The 13,295-nt window shown below is 49.5% G+C and overlaps 1 protein-coding gene across 4 annotated transcripts in view; it reads right to left on the bottom strand.

Moving 5' to 3' along the window:
- NDST1 (N-deacetylase and N-sulfotransferase 1) overlaps positions 1-13,295 on the bottom strand; it is a 97,979-nt gene that overhangs the window by 59,791 nt on the left and 24,893 nt on the right. For 2 of the 4 annotated variants that reach the window (XM_060181175.1, XM_060181167.1), the window contains exon 2: positions 1,678-1,766. The exons of the other annotated variants lie outside the window; for them this stretch is intronic. The gene's annotated coding sequence lies outside the window, so the exon portion shown is untranslated. The remainder of the gene's footprint in view (positions 1-1,677; positions 1,767-13,295) is intronic. 4 annotated transcript variants of the gene reach the window in all.

Genomic DNA, 13,295 nt, shown 5'->3' with positions numbered 1-13,295 from the left:
CAAAGCAGGTGGGGAAGGCAGGAGAGGGGTGGAGATCTGAGTAGGTAGGTCAAGGCCAGCTGCCCTCCTGTCCCCAACCAGGGTCAAGTTCCCCTCCTGCTTGATGAGGTTCTTGGTGCTGATCAGGTGAGCAGAGACACCACGGGGCATGATGGTCATTAGCTTTCTGGAACAGGGAGCTCTCCACCAGGGCCCCAAATCTGGCTATGACAGTCCCTAATGGCTTTCCTTGGGTTCGGATCACAGGCACTACCTCACACACGTGCGCACGCACGCACACACATGCACGTTGATGACAGCAGCACTGACCTAGGCCCTGGCCACTTGCCCACACCCCATCAAAGCCATGTAGAGCCTCCCCTGACTCTGACTTGTCACGCCCAATGCTTGGCCCCTGAGAAGTGCTGTCATGGATAGTGACGTGTTACAGATAAAGAAACCCCGGCTTAGAGAGGAGAAGCAACTGGCTCAAGGCTACACAGCTCATAAAGGCAAGCCCTCAACCCAGAGGGTTCTCAGTCTTCCCAGGAGAGGCAGAGATCCCCAACTGGAGAAAAGGGGGGTTCCCCATGCCCCAGGTTTTTGAAAAAGGAGATGGGCATACAGATCAGAAGAAGGAGACCCACAGGCCCCTCAGGTCTGCCGCATGCTTAGTAAAGCCCTCCCCAGTCCTGCAGTCAATGATTCCTCATTTATTCCTGGAATCTCCCCCACTGCCTATTGTCATCTCCTGCAGAGGAGCTGGGATATGCCATTGAGCCTCAGCCCCTACCCCCCACCCCACATGTTCACCCCAAGAAGCCAGATGTCCTGAGATTCCAGGAAGTGGGCAAACTCAGGGGACTTCAGCTCCAAGATGTAGTAGCCAAAGCTGTGTGGGCCTGGAAGCCAGGTCAGCAACCCAGAACCTCCATTGGCCCCCTCTGAGCCTCTGGGTGAGACCCACCCCCTTCTCTGAATCTGTTTTGGGTGGCTTGTTTGCTTATTTTTAAATATTTATTCATACTATGAGAGAGAAATAGAGCAGGAGAGAGAGACCAGAACACCATTTCTGCATACACTGTGCCAGGGATCAAGCCCAGGGCATCACACAGGACCCTGAGCCTGTCCCCTCCTCAGCCCTCTGACCCTGTCTGCTGTGTTAGGTCATGTGGCACAGTGGGCTTCATCAGAAGTGGGGTCTCTTGAGGTCACAAGGTCTTTTTGAGAACTGAAGGCTGTCAGAGCACTTGCCTGAGGCAATACCACATCCTGGACACCTTCAGTAGGCTGTGGTTGGTCAACCCAAAAGCTGGATCAAGAACAGGGACGCCCTGAGGGCTGTGCTGAGCTGTGGTTCTCAGCATTAGCCAGGACTGAAGCTAAGAAGATAACCCTCCAGTGCCCTGGGCTTGCCCTCCCAGCACCATCAATCTCCAACACCTTTGAGCTGATTCTGCGGGCTTGTCTGCCTGTCAGAGACACCCAGATCAAGCCCTCCCTGCTCCTGCCAGGTCTGCCAGGAAGCTGAGATGCTGGAAGAACCTGCTACTGATGCTAAACTGGGCGGTACCCAGCAACAGGCAGGCAGGCTGTGGGGAAAGCCCACTGAAGCCCCAGGCCAGGGGCCCCACTGTGAAGTGTGGATATAGACACACTGGACACTGGGGGGGGGGGCATGTACACATCCAGACAGACCTGAGAAGGCTGGGGCCACAGTGCTTGACTCCGCTTCGCTTCACCGTGTCCTCTTAACAGCTCCGTGCTGCTCACTTAACCTGCTGCACCTAATCCCAGAGCCAGGACAAATGGTATTACTGTGGGCCAAGACCCTCCCCAGGAGGGAGGGGAGGAGGAAGAGGTGGCCCTAGGGCACCCTGAACGACCAACCATATTCCAGGAAGCCTTAACCTTCCCCCTCCCTGCTAAGGGTATTCCCAAGCCAAAGGCCACCAGTCCCGGATTCTGCCTCAGGTCCAGGGACCCACAGCAGTCAGGGAACCCTCCAGGGCACACCTTCCTATGCAAAGGAGAGAGCAGGGCCCTGACCCAAGCTTGGACCACTTGGCCCTCAGGCCTCTGTCAAGAAAGTGGCAGCAGGGGCCAGGTGGTAGAGCAACTGGTAGAGTACACACTTTACCAAGTGCACAGACACAGGTTCAAACTTCAAGTCCGCACGTGTAAGGTGAAAACTTCTCATGCAGTTGAGTAGTATTGCCAAGTGTGTCTGTCTCTCTCTATTCTTCCCTTCCCCATCTCTAGCTCTCCTTTTTTTATTTTTTTATTTCTTTATTGGAGAATTAATGTTTTACATTCAGCAGTAAATACAATAGTCTGTACATGCATAACATTCCCCAGTTTCCCATATAACAATACAACCCCCACTAGGTCCTCTATCATCCTTCATGGACCTGTATTCTCCCCACCCTCTAGCTCTCCTTTTTTAAGAAATATATTTTATTTATTTATGAGAAAGTTAGGAGGAGAGAAAAACAGGTATCACACTGGTACATGTGCTGCCTGACCTCATGCTTGAGAGTCCAAAGCTTTATCTACTGTGCTACCTCTAGGGCCACTCTATCTCTATCTTGTCTATCAAAAAAAAAAAAAAGAAAGAAAGAAAGAAAGAAAGAAAGAAAGAAAGAAAGAAAAGATAAGATGACCACTCAGAATGTTAGCACAACTCCATTCAACAAGTTACCTGACCAACCCCTAAAGCTTCATAACAGAGTCATGCAGGCACTGAGTCCCTGCGATAGCCCTAGTGGTAAAATAATTTTCTTTTTAAGAAGAAGAAGAAGAGGAGGAGGAGGGGTACAAGGGAGACAACATAATGGTTATGCAAAAAGACTTCATGCCTGAGGCTCTGAAGTCCCTGGTTTAAGGCAGAGTTGAACAGTGCTCTTACAGGGAAAATGAAAGAAAGGAAGAAATAGAGAAAGGGAGAGAGAGAGAAAGAAAGAAAGAATGAGAGAGAGAGAGAGAGAAAAGAAAAGAGGTGGGAGAGTGGGAGAGGGAAGAGGAAGAAGGAAAGAGGAAGAGGAGGAGCAGGAGGAGGAAGAGAAGGAGAAGGAGGAAGTCGCCAGCCAAGCACAGAAGAAGGAGCCCTCACTGGCAGCAAGGGTGGAACTGAGCTGCCTAGACTCCCTGTGTAATCTGAAGCAAGGTCTTTCCACTCCAGACCTCAGTTTCTCCATCTATGTTGAGAAGAGGAGAAAGGAAAAATGCTCATGCTTGATGACCCCAGTGCAGTCACTAGTCCCTTCCATAGCCTGCCCTGTCGGGTCAGGGAAGGGAGGCTGGCACACAGTAAATGTGGAGCCCAGGCAAAGCATTGAGGTTCCATAAGTGAAAACAACCTTAGGAAGCCCAGAGGAGAGCAGAGGAGAGAGGCTGGGTCTGCCATTCAGCAGGAGCCCCATCCTTTCTCAGAGGAGCTGACAGCCAAGATGTGCACTTGGCCAGCTGCTCAGACCAGAGCTTCAGGGCCCAAGAGCAGCACTGGGGAGGGGAGGAGTAAAGACAGGGAGACTGTACTTGTGGGGCCTGGGCAGGAGACTAGACCAGCTAAGCACGGCCCATTCTGCCATACCACCAGGGTGGCCCTGGCAAATCGTAGGAGCCTCCACAGAGATGAGCAGTGTGTCCACCTCTTCATGTATCAGGTCCAGTCAGGAGGCCCACTGGTGTTAACTGGCCTAGACAGATGCCTGAGCAGAGAAGAGCCAGGCATGTGGGGTGAAAAGGGACAAAGAGGAAGGGTAGCTCTGAAACACTCACAAGCCTGCTAATCTCCCCATGGCCTGGTGAGAACCACACAGGGTGCAGAGATCAGAAAGGCTTCTCCCAGGCAGGCGCTCTAGGGAAACATCCCTCCAGACACGCCAGGGCCCTCACTGCCACGGGAACCCGCAACAGATGCCTTAGCTATGAGGGGCTCAACAGGCTGTCACGTGGTGCGGGTGGAGGGGAGGGAGGCTGGAGGTCCTTTCTCCTCTGTTGCACAGAAGGCAGACACACAGAGCAACCAGCTTAGCACAGTTCCGTTCAGAGAGGCCGGGGGGCTGCATAAGACTGGATGGTGCCACTCTGCTGTCCCAATACTCAGCGACAGTCCATGGGGCCAAGGGACTGGAACTCTGGCTCCAGACCAAGCCAGGGTGTGGCAAGCAAGGAAGCAGGTACAAATGCGAAGGAAGCACTTGCTGTCAGTTACCTGTGCGTCTATAAGCTACTGAGAGGGAGAGGGGAGCACCCCGTTATAGAGCAGCTGAGATGGAGTGCTTCTTACAGCTCTATTTGTGTGTGTACATATGTGTGTGTGTAAGAGAAAGATGAACAGAGACACAGAGACAGAGGGAGAGAAAGGGGGAGACATCACAGTACTGAAGTTCCCCACACCACATGGTGTGCCCAGGGCTCGAACCCGGGTTATGCACATGGCAAAGCAGGCACCCTCCCAAACAAGTTACCTGACCAGCCCTTAAAGCTTCATTTAGGTGGGGCTGGGGAGATACCACAGCAGTTTGTGCAGGGACCTACATGCATGAGGGCCCAGGTTCAATCCCTGGTGTCATCAATAGCAGGAGCTGAGCTGTGCTGTGGTAGAACACTGCCAATGACTTCAGGCAAGAACCTACTCCTTTCCAGGCCTTGCTTTGCTGGCCTATAAAATGGGATTGTGCCAGGTGGTCCCAAGAATCCTCCTAATATTTTTTTCCTTTTTGTAACCAGAGCACTACTCAGCTCTGGCTTATGGTAGTGCTAGGGACTGAACCTGAGACCTCAGAGCCTCAGGTATGACAATTTTTTTTTGAATAATCACTATGCTGTCTCTCCAGCCTGGCCTTATCCTAAGCAGAGTGACTTTTGCAGAAAGCATAACTGACCCTGACAAGTACAGCCAGAAATAGTGGGATGGGTAATGAAGGGAGCACAGTGTCTCTCAATCAACCCACCAGCCCCTGTGCTCTGGGTGGAAAGCGCATTCTACACCACTCTCTGCACATGGCTGTGTACCCCCCACACAGGAAGTGAGCAGCTGAGATTTGAACCAGAGTCTGATGTTAATCCCTACATGCCATGGTTTCAGTCACAGATGACCCCACAGCCACAGGGCCTGAAGGATGTCACTGTGTTTTTGTACCTCTCACCTCTTCCAGGGTGAGGTGCCAAACCTGATGTACAAGGCAGGCAGGCTGGTGGGGAGCGAGTGTGGGCACTGAGCCTCTACAGACTGATCACGTGTCCACAAAGTGGTCACATGTCCTCAGTGCCACCGGCCCACCACAGTCCCCACAGCACCAGGTTTAAACCAGTGTACAGAAAAACATGGGTTTCCCCACAGACACAGCTTCAATGTAACATGACAACCTTATACAGATACAACAGGGATTGCTTCCCCCTCCCCCAAGAGAGGGAAGAGGACTTCCCAGAGGATGAGCAACTTCCCCAAAAAGTACACAACAAGAAAAGATTTGAGAGTGGATTTAAGAAACTAGGCTGTGGGAGTCGGGCGGTAGTGCAGCGGGTTAAGCACACGTGGCACAAAGCACAAGGACCAGCATAAGGAACCCGGTTCGAGCCCCCAGCTCCTCACCTGCAGGGGAGTCACTTCACAGGTGGTGAAGCAGGTCTGCAGGTATCTATCTTTCTCTCCTCCTCTCTGTCTTCCCCTCCTCTCTCTATTTCTCTCTGTCCTATCCAACAACGATGACATCAATAACAACAATAATAACTACAACAATAAAACAACAAAAGGGAATAAATAAAATATTTTTAAAAAGGAGAAGAGGAAGAGGAGGAGGAGGAGGAAGAAGAGGAAGAGGAAGGGGAAGGGGAAGGGGAAGGGGAAGGAGAAGGAGAAGGAGAAGGAGAAGGAGAAGGAGAAGGAGAAGGAGAAGGAGAAGGAGAAGGAGAAGGAGAAGGAGAAGGAGAAGGAGAAGGAGAAGGAGAAGGAGAAGGAGCTGGGCTGTTGCACGTCTAGTAAAACATACATATTACAATTCAAGTTCCCTGTCTGAGAGCCTGCCTCTTCTGCCTCTGGATCCCAGACTGTCTACTCCTCCATGCTCTTGACTTTCAGTATAACAGGCTTTGATGGGCCTTCCTAATAACAGTGACCATGACGTTCGGTTTTGCTAAATCTTTATGAGAAAGACTGACAGAGACAGAGAGAGAGAGAAGCAGACCAGATCCCTGCTCAATTCAGACTTACGGTCAGAGAATGAACCTGAGGCCTCAGGCATGCAAGTCCTATGCTCAATACATTGAGCTATCTCTCTGGTCCACCAAAGACTTATTTATTAATGAGAGAGCCAAGAGAACCAGAATATCACTTTGGCATATGCTGTGTTAGGGATCAAACTCAGGACCTCATGCTTGAGAGTCCAACACTCCAGTCACTGCATCACCTCTCAGACCACAGTAATGACTCACTGTGGGCAGGAATCACACCTAGCACTTCACACAATTACTTATATCACCATCACAACACCCTCATAAGTGAAGAACTGCTACTCTTTGTATTTCACAGAATCAAAAATGTTAAGTATCTGGTCCCATGTTGCCAGGCTGGGCAGGAGAAGAGTTTGGACTTGGATGGAGGTCTGTCTGGCTGGAGGAGCCTTGGCTCAGATCCATCCACACCCCATTACTGTGTCAGGAGGGGGTAGGAGACCAGACACACTTGAGAGCACACGTGCCTGGCAGGTGATGGAGAGAGTGTGATAATAGGAGAACAAACACAGCTCTTGGAGAGCCCCTGAGATGGGAGCTGTTACAAAGGTCCAGGCAGGAGGCCAGGAGTCTGAGCAGGGCACATGGGAACTGGGGGGGGGGGGGTAGAAGGGAGGTGGCCATGTGAGACCTTGGTCAAGTGCCTTGCTCAGTCTGGAGGTCAATTTACCCAGCTGTTAAGAAAAGTCCCTGGAACTGCTCCAGAGCTTCCTCCAACCCCCTAAAAATGCTTGAACCCTGGGAAAACAAGCAGCGCTTGGCGACAGTCTGGCTGCAAGCCCTGGGGAGCTCTGAAATGTCCTTGGCCATCCTGGCATGGCTCAATTGCTGGGAAACAGGCTTACAGAAACCCAGGGCCCAGTTGGCATGCCTGGGCTCCGTTCAAGTGTGGGTTCCGAGGGGCCACATTCCACCCATGGTCAACTTCTCCACGGTTCCACAGGCAAGGTATGAGCCCCACCCAGCCAGGACCCAGAAGTGCCCCCTGGGATATGCAAGTGCCATGTACAATGCTACTCCAGCCCTGTGCCATCACCTACTTGCAACACAAGACCCATCACTGTCACCCACTCCATGAGCCTCCCCTCACTCCCACTGCTGAGGTCAGCCCCTGGGATAGACAGACAAGGGAGACGCAGAAGAGGATTGATGCAGGCTGGGAAGATAGCACAAAGGTTTATGTAAAAAGAAAGAAAGAAAGAGAAGGAAGGAAGGAAGGAAGGAAGGAAGGAAGGAAGGAAGGAAGGAAGGAAGGAAAGAAGGAAGGAAGGAAGGAAGGAAGGAAGGAAGGAAAGAAGGAAGGAAGGAAGGAAGGAAGGAACCTTTGGCAACTAAGGCTCCAAGGTTCCAGGTTCAATTCCCAGCACCACTATAAACCAGAGCTGAGCAGTGCTCTGATTGCCCTGTCTGTGTCTTTCTCTTCTTTTTTCTTTCTCTTTTAAAATTTCTTTATTGGGGGATTAATGGCTTTCAGTCGACAGTAAAATACAATAGTTTGTACATACATAACATTTCCCAGTTTTCCACATAACAATACAACCCCCACTAGGTCCTCCTCCGCCATCATGTTCCAGTGTCTGTGTCTTTCTCTCTTCATCTCTATCTCGTTAAAATAAAATTTAAGGGCCAGGCAGTAGTGCACCTGGTTAATCGCACACACACTATAGTGCGCAAGGACCCAGGTTCGAGACCCTGGTCCCCATCTGCAGGGAGATATCTTTATGAGTGCTGTAGTAAGGCTGAGGGTGTCTCTCAGTCTCTCTCCCTCTCTATCTCCTCCCCCTTCTCAATTCCTTTCTGTCTCTACCTAATAAATAAACAAAAAGTTAAAAATAAACAAAATAAAAACCAATGAATGAATTAATAATGCCCTGCTTCTCCCTCAAGCCAGGAACTTAGCTGTGGCCATACTTCCTCTCACACCTCCTTCATCAGTTTCTGTGCAGAGACTCAGCCTGGCACCTCCATGAGCACACACCAAGTCCTCTCCCAAGCAATCTCTGGCCTAGCCTGCTCCCACCTCCATCCCTCTCCTGAGAGAACCCTATTCCTTTCTGTCCAAACAAGTCAGAGCTCCATCCCGACCCAACCCTTGAGCAACCTCTGGCCTGGCCTGCTCCCATCTCCATCCATCCCTCTCCCAAGGGAATCCTATTCCTTTCCTGTCTGCCTAAACAAGTCAGAGCTCCATCCTGACCCTCGAGCAGCCTCCCCTCGGTAGCCAGACTAAACAGCACTTGCCCTCTGTGCTCGAAACAGGATCCATGCGCAGGTCTTTGTGCTTTGTACTATGTGCCCTTAAACCAGTGTGCCACCACCCAACCCCCAGTTTTTCAAAATCTTTTTTTAAAAATAATGTACAGGAACAACACATAGACTCCTCTATAGGCCCCCATAGGACCTTGTACTCAACATGGATCAACAACGGTAGAGAATGTTCTATCCTCCAAAGGGAGGCTGGACAACATACTCTATGCTCCACCTGAGGAAGATGGGTCCTAAAATTGGGGCAGCTTGGGACATTGCTACTCATGACCACACAATGTGAGCTCAGATCTACAGGGATGCAGAGGTCACATAGGCTCCTAAGCTGAATATGGGCCCCAGATCAGATCAAATCAAATCAATGGGGTTTACAGTCAACAATATTTATACCCCTTTCCCATATTTGGGAGCTACTCTCTTCCCTGATCCAGATTTCTGGTCCTTTTTCCAGCCATGACATCATCTCCCCAGACAATAACTTGAGTCCACCTGCATATCAGATGTCCAGGCTCAGAAAAAACAAAGCAAAACAAACAAACAAAAAACCCACTAGTATAGTCATGGGCCATTTGGAATGTAACTAAAATAGGCCTACTAACTATCTATAAAACAGAGACCTCCAAATCTTCTTCTGCACTATTCCAGCCTTTAGGTTCATGATTAGTCAACAATTGGTTTGGCTTTATATGTTAACTCTCTTTTCAGTCACCAAGGTTCCAGATGCTACTATGATGAAAACCAGACCTTCCTAGGCAGATGACCCCACCAATTTGTCCTGGAGCCCCACTTCCCCAGAGCCCTGCCCCACTAGGGAAAGAGAAAGACAGGCTGGGAGTATGGATCAACCTGCCAATACCCATGTTCAGTGGGGAAGCAATTACAGAAGCCAGACCTCCCACCTTCTGCATCCCATAATGACCCTGGGTCCATACTCCCAGAGGGATAAAGAAGAGAAGAGCTATCAGGGTAGAGGATGGGATATGGAGTTCTGGTGGTGAGAATTATGTGGAGTTGTACCCCTTATCTTATGGATTTTGTCAGTGTTTCCTTTTTATAAATAAAAATCATTTTTTAAAAAAACATGTATTGCTACAGGTCCAAGAAGGATTCAGAGGACCTGGTGGGGGTTGTATTGTTATATGGGAAACTGGGGAATGTTATGCATGTACAAACTACTGTATTTACTGTTGAATGTAAAATATTAATTCCCCAATAAAGAAATGAAAAAAAAAAAACATGTATTGGAGGGGGAGGAGGGAGGGAATATGAAAATGAATGAGCATGCCAGAGTATTATTCTAGTACGTGCAGTGCTGGGGATCAAACTCAAGACCTTCTGTTTGCAAGTCCTGTGCTCCAGTGCTATGTCACTTCCCCATCCTTTCTGTCCATCCTTTCAGTCACTCAAGGACAACTACTGAATTTGGCACTGGGTCATGGTGGCTCCAGTCTCATAGAGACATGGGCCAGGCTGCTGCTGCCCTCCCAGCTGTGAAACCCCACTTGTGACCAAGGATGCCCTTTTGTTCCCAGTGGGCAGAAGTGGAGGGGGGTCCAGTGCCCTGCCTGCCCTTTCCCTGTTGTCAGCAGGAAGATCATCAGAAGGAGGCTTTGTTCTAGGAATAAAAAGCGTGCAGTCCAGTGCCAGGCGGAAGTGGGCACAGAGGCAGCTGGCCCAGCAGAGACACTTTAAGGAAGAACCAGAATGGCGGATGAAAATGTGTGAGGAGTGGTTTGCACGCCCAACCAGTTCTGTGCCTCCAGGGTGGCTGTGACAGCAATGGCAGCAGCAGTGGCGGCGGCGGCGGCGGTGGCGGCGGCGGTGGTGGCGGCGGTGGTGGTGGTGGTGGTGGCGGCGGTGGTGGTGGCGGTGGTGGTGGCAGCAGTTCCCATTTCAGACCCTACCCTTGAGGTCACCAGAGACAATCAGACGGTTGGTCTAGCTATGCAACCTGGCCCTGGCTCTGCCCAGGGAGGTGGGGACAGAGCTAAGTGGCCTTTCAGGGGTTGGGGTAGGGTGGTCAGAAGCCCTGGGGTCCAGGCCCAGCTCTCCATGTATTCATAAGTGACTCCCTCGGTGTACTCCAGTTTACCCATCTGTGACTGCACCACCCAGTGGGAACCGCCCCCCAACTTGGGACCAGGTCACAGGGTCCCCAGGCACAACAAGCCCTGCCTGTGCAGCCTGACCTGAGGGCACAGCCTCCACTCAATCTGGCCTCGGCTGCTGGCCAGTCTCCTTCCCTAGCACCTGGCATGTTTCTCCTGAGCAGGGGCTGGGACTGGGCCATGGGCACTGGGCACCTGCCCCATTCCCTCTGCTGCCCATGTAGACATGGCACACACGGCACTCTGCAGCCTCGGTCACTGGGAGGGCCTGGCACATTGATGCACAGAGGGTGGGAGACAAGCCCAGAGAAGGAACGAGACGTGGCCACCTCACATAGCACAGCCGCCACCCAGGCATCCTCCCTTCCAGCCCCGGGCTCTGCCCACAGAGAGGTCCCCAAAGCAGTCCATGGACTCCCATGACAAGAAGGGTGAAGCTGCAGCCTAGCCTAAAGGAACCAAAGATGGAAAGAACAAATAACTTGGGGTGGGGGGAGGCAGTGGCACATCCAGTTGAGCACATGTGTTACCATGCACAAGGACCTGGGTTCAAGCCCTTGCTCTCTACCTACAGGGGGAAGTATCATGAGTAGTAAAGCAGACCTGCAGTTGTCTATCTTTCCCTCTCCCTCTCTATCTCCCCCTCCCCTCTTAATTTCTCTCTGTCCTATCTAATCAAAAAGAAAAAAACAAACAAAGGAAAAATAGCCACCAAAGCAGTGGATTTGTAGTACAGTCACTGAGCCCCAACAATAATCCTGGTGTCAAAAATAAATAAATAAATAAATAAATAAATAAATAAAGGTTAAAAAAAATGAACTAGGCTGAAGAGACAGCACAGCATAATGGTTATGCAAAAGATTTTCATGCTTGAGGTTCCAAATCCCAGGTTTAATCCCTAGCACCACCATAAGCCAGAGCTGAGCAATGTTCTGGGTTTTCTTTTCTCTCTCTCTCTCTCTCAACAAAATAAATTAACAAAGGGCTGGGAGGTAGTGTACCTGACTGAGCAGATACACAAGGATCCAGGTTCAAGCTCCCAGTCCCCACATACAGGGAGAAAGTTTTGCAAGTGGTGACATAGTGTTACAGGTGTCTCTCTGTCTCTCTCCTTCTCTATATCCCCCTACCTTGTCAACTTCTGGCTGTCTCTATCCAATAAATAAAGATAATAAAAAAATTAAAAATTAATAAACTAACAATACTAAAAAAAATAAATAACTAAAACAAACCAAAAAAAAGAAAAAGAGAACTAGGAATACCAAAGGAGACCACCCGGACCGAAACAAGACAGGACTAGAATGACCACAGAAACCCAGTAAATCACCCGTGAGTACAAACACGCGTGGCTGGTGACAGAGAGGAGAGAGGGGCCTAAGGAGAGATTAAGTGACTGCTAACAGTTCGACAGTTTGTCAGTGGAGACACCACCTCCAGTCTGCTCCACCAACAAGGGGACAGCTGAAGGGAGGAAAGGACTCCCCAGAGACTCACCAAGTACAACTCTGAGTCTCCATTGCTACTACCCTCAGAATCTGGAGCAGCAACAGGGAGGGACACCAGGGCACAGAGATCTAACAGGGAAACTCAGGAGAAGACCTATACCTCGGTGGCATAGCTGAAGGGCTGTGAAAGTCTCTTTGCATAACCACTGGATTATCTCTGCCACACCCTGCTTTATCTCTTGGTCAGGAGTCATTGATTAAGCCAAGAAGCCTATTGATAGTTTAAAAGCCCTCAGGCTACCATAGCCTACAGGGGGAAAAAAAAAGGCTTTTACACCACTGAACTCCAACTCAGGGATTGAAAAAACTGTTAACTTATATAAAATGGTTAAAACAACAAGAAAAAATAATGGAGACTCGAACCAGGACAAGAGTCCAGCTAAAAGTCCTCCAGAGGGCGAAGCACAAAACAACGAGTTCAACATCCAAACATTAGCTAAGGAAATAATAACAGGAGTGAGTAAAGAATTTGAAAAAATTGTAATCAGAACTGCAGGAACAACAAATGAGAATATGGAAGAAAATTCTAATAATCGCATGGTTATTAGAGAGCTGAAAGCTGAAATTGCTGAGCTAAGAAGGCAACTAGCTGAACAAGCTAAAACAGTATCAGAGCAGGGCAACAAATTAGATGAACTCCAGAAAGCAGTAGAGGGCAGAGAGAGTAGAATCTATGAGGCTGAAGACAGAATTAGCAAGATTGAGGATGAATTAGAGACAACTAAAAAAGAAGTAAGAGATCTCAAAAAGAGGTTAAGAGATGCTGAAAACAACAACAGAGTCCTATGGGATGACTTCAAAAGAAACAATATACACATTATTGGCTTACCAGAGGAAGAAAGAGAAGGGGAGGAAGAAAGCGTTCTCCAGGCCATAATAGCTGAAAATTTCTCTAGTCTAGACAACACCAAAGACATAAAGATTCAAGAAGCCCAGAGGGTCCCAAACAGAATTAACCCAGACCTAAAGACACCAAGACATGTCATACTTAGATTGGAAAGGAATAAGGATAAAGAAAGGATCCTCAAGGCTGCAAGAGAAAAACAAAGAGTCACCTACAAAGGAAAACCCATAAGATTAGCAGCGGACTTCTCCATACAAACACTACAGGCCAGAAGAGAATGGCAAGATATCTATTGAGTGCTCAATGAGAAAGGCTTTCAGCCAAGAATACTATATCCTGCTAGATTGTCATTCAGAC

The sequence above is a fragment of the Erinaceus europaeus genome, chromosome 2 (assembly GCF_950295315.1).
Source record: "Erinaceus europaeus chromosome 2, mEriEur2.1, whole genome shotgun sequence".
Lineage (NCBI taxonomy): Eukaryota > Metazoa > Chordata > Mammalia > Eulipotyphla > Erinaceidae > Erinaceus > Erinaceus europaeus.
The sequence above is the reverse complement of the archived record's forward strand: the minus strand, read 5'-3'. Positions and strand labels throughout refer to the sequence as shown.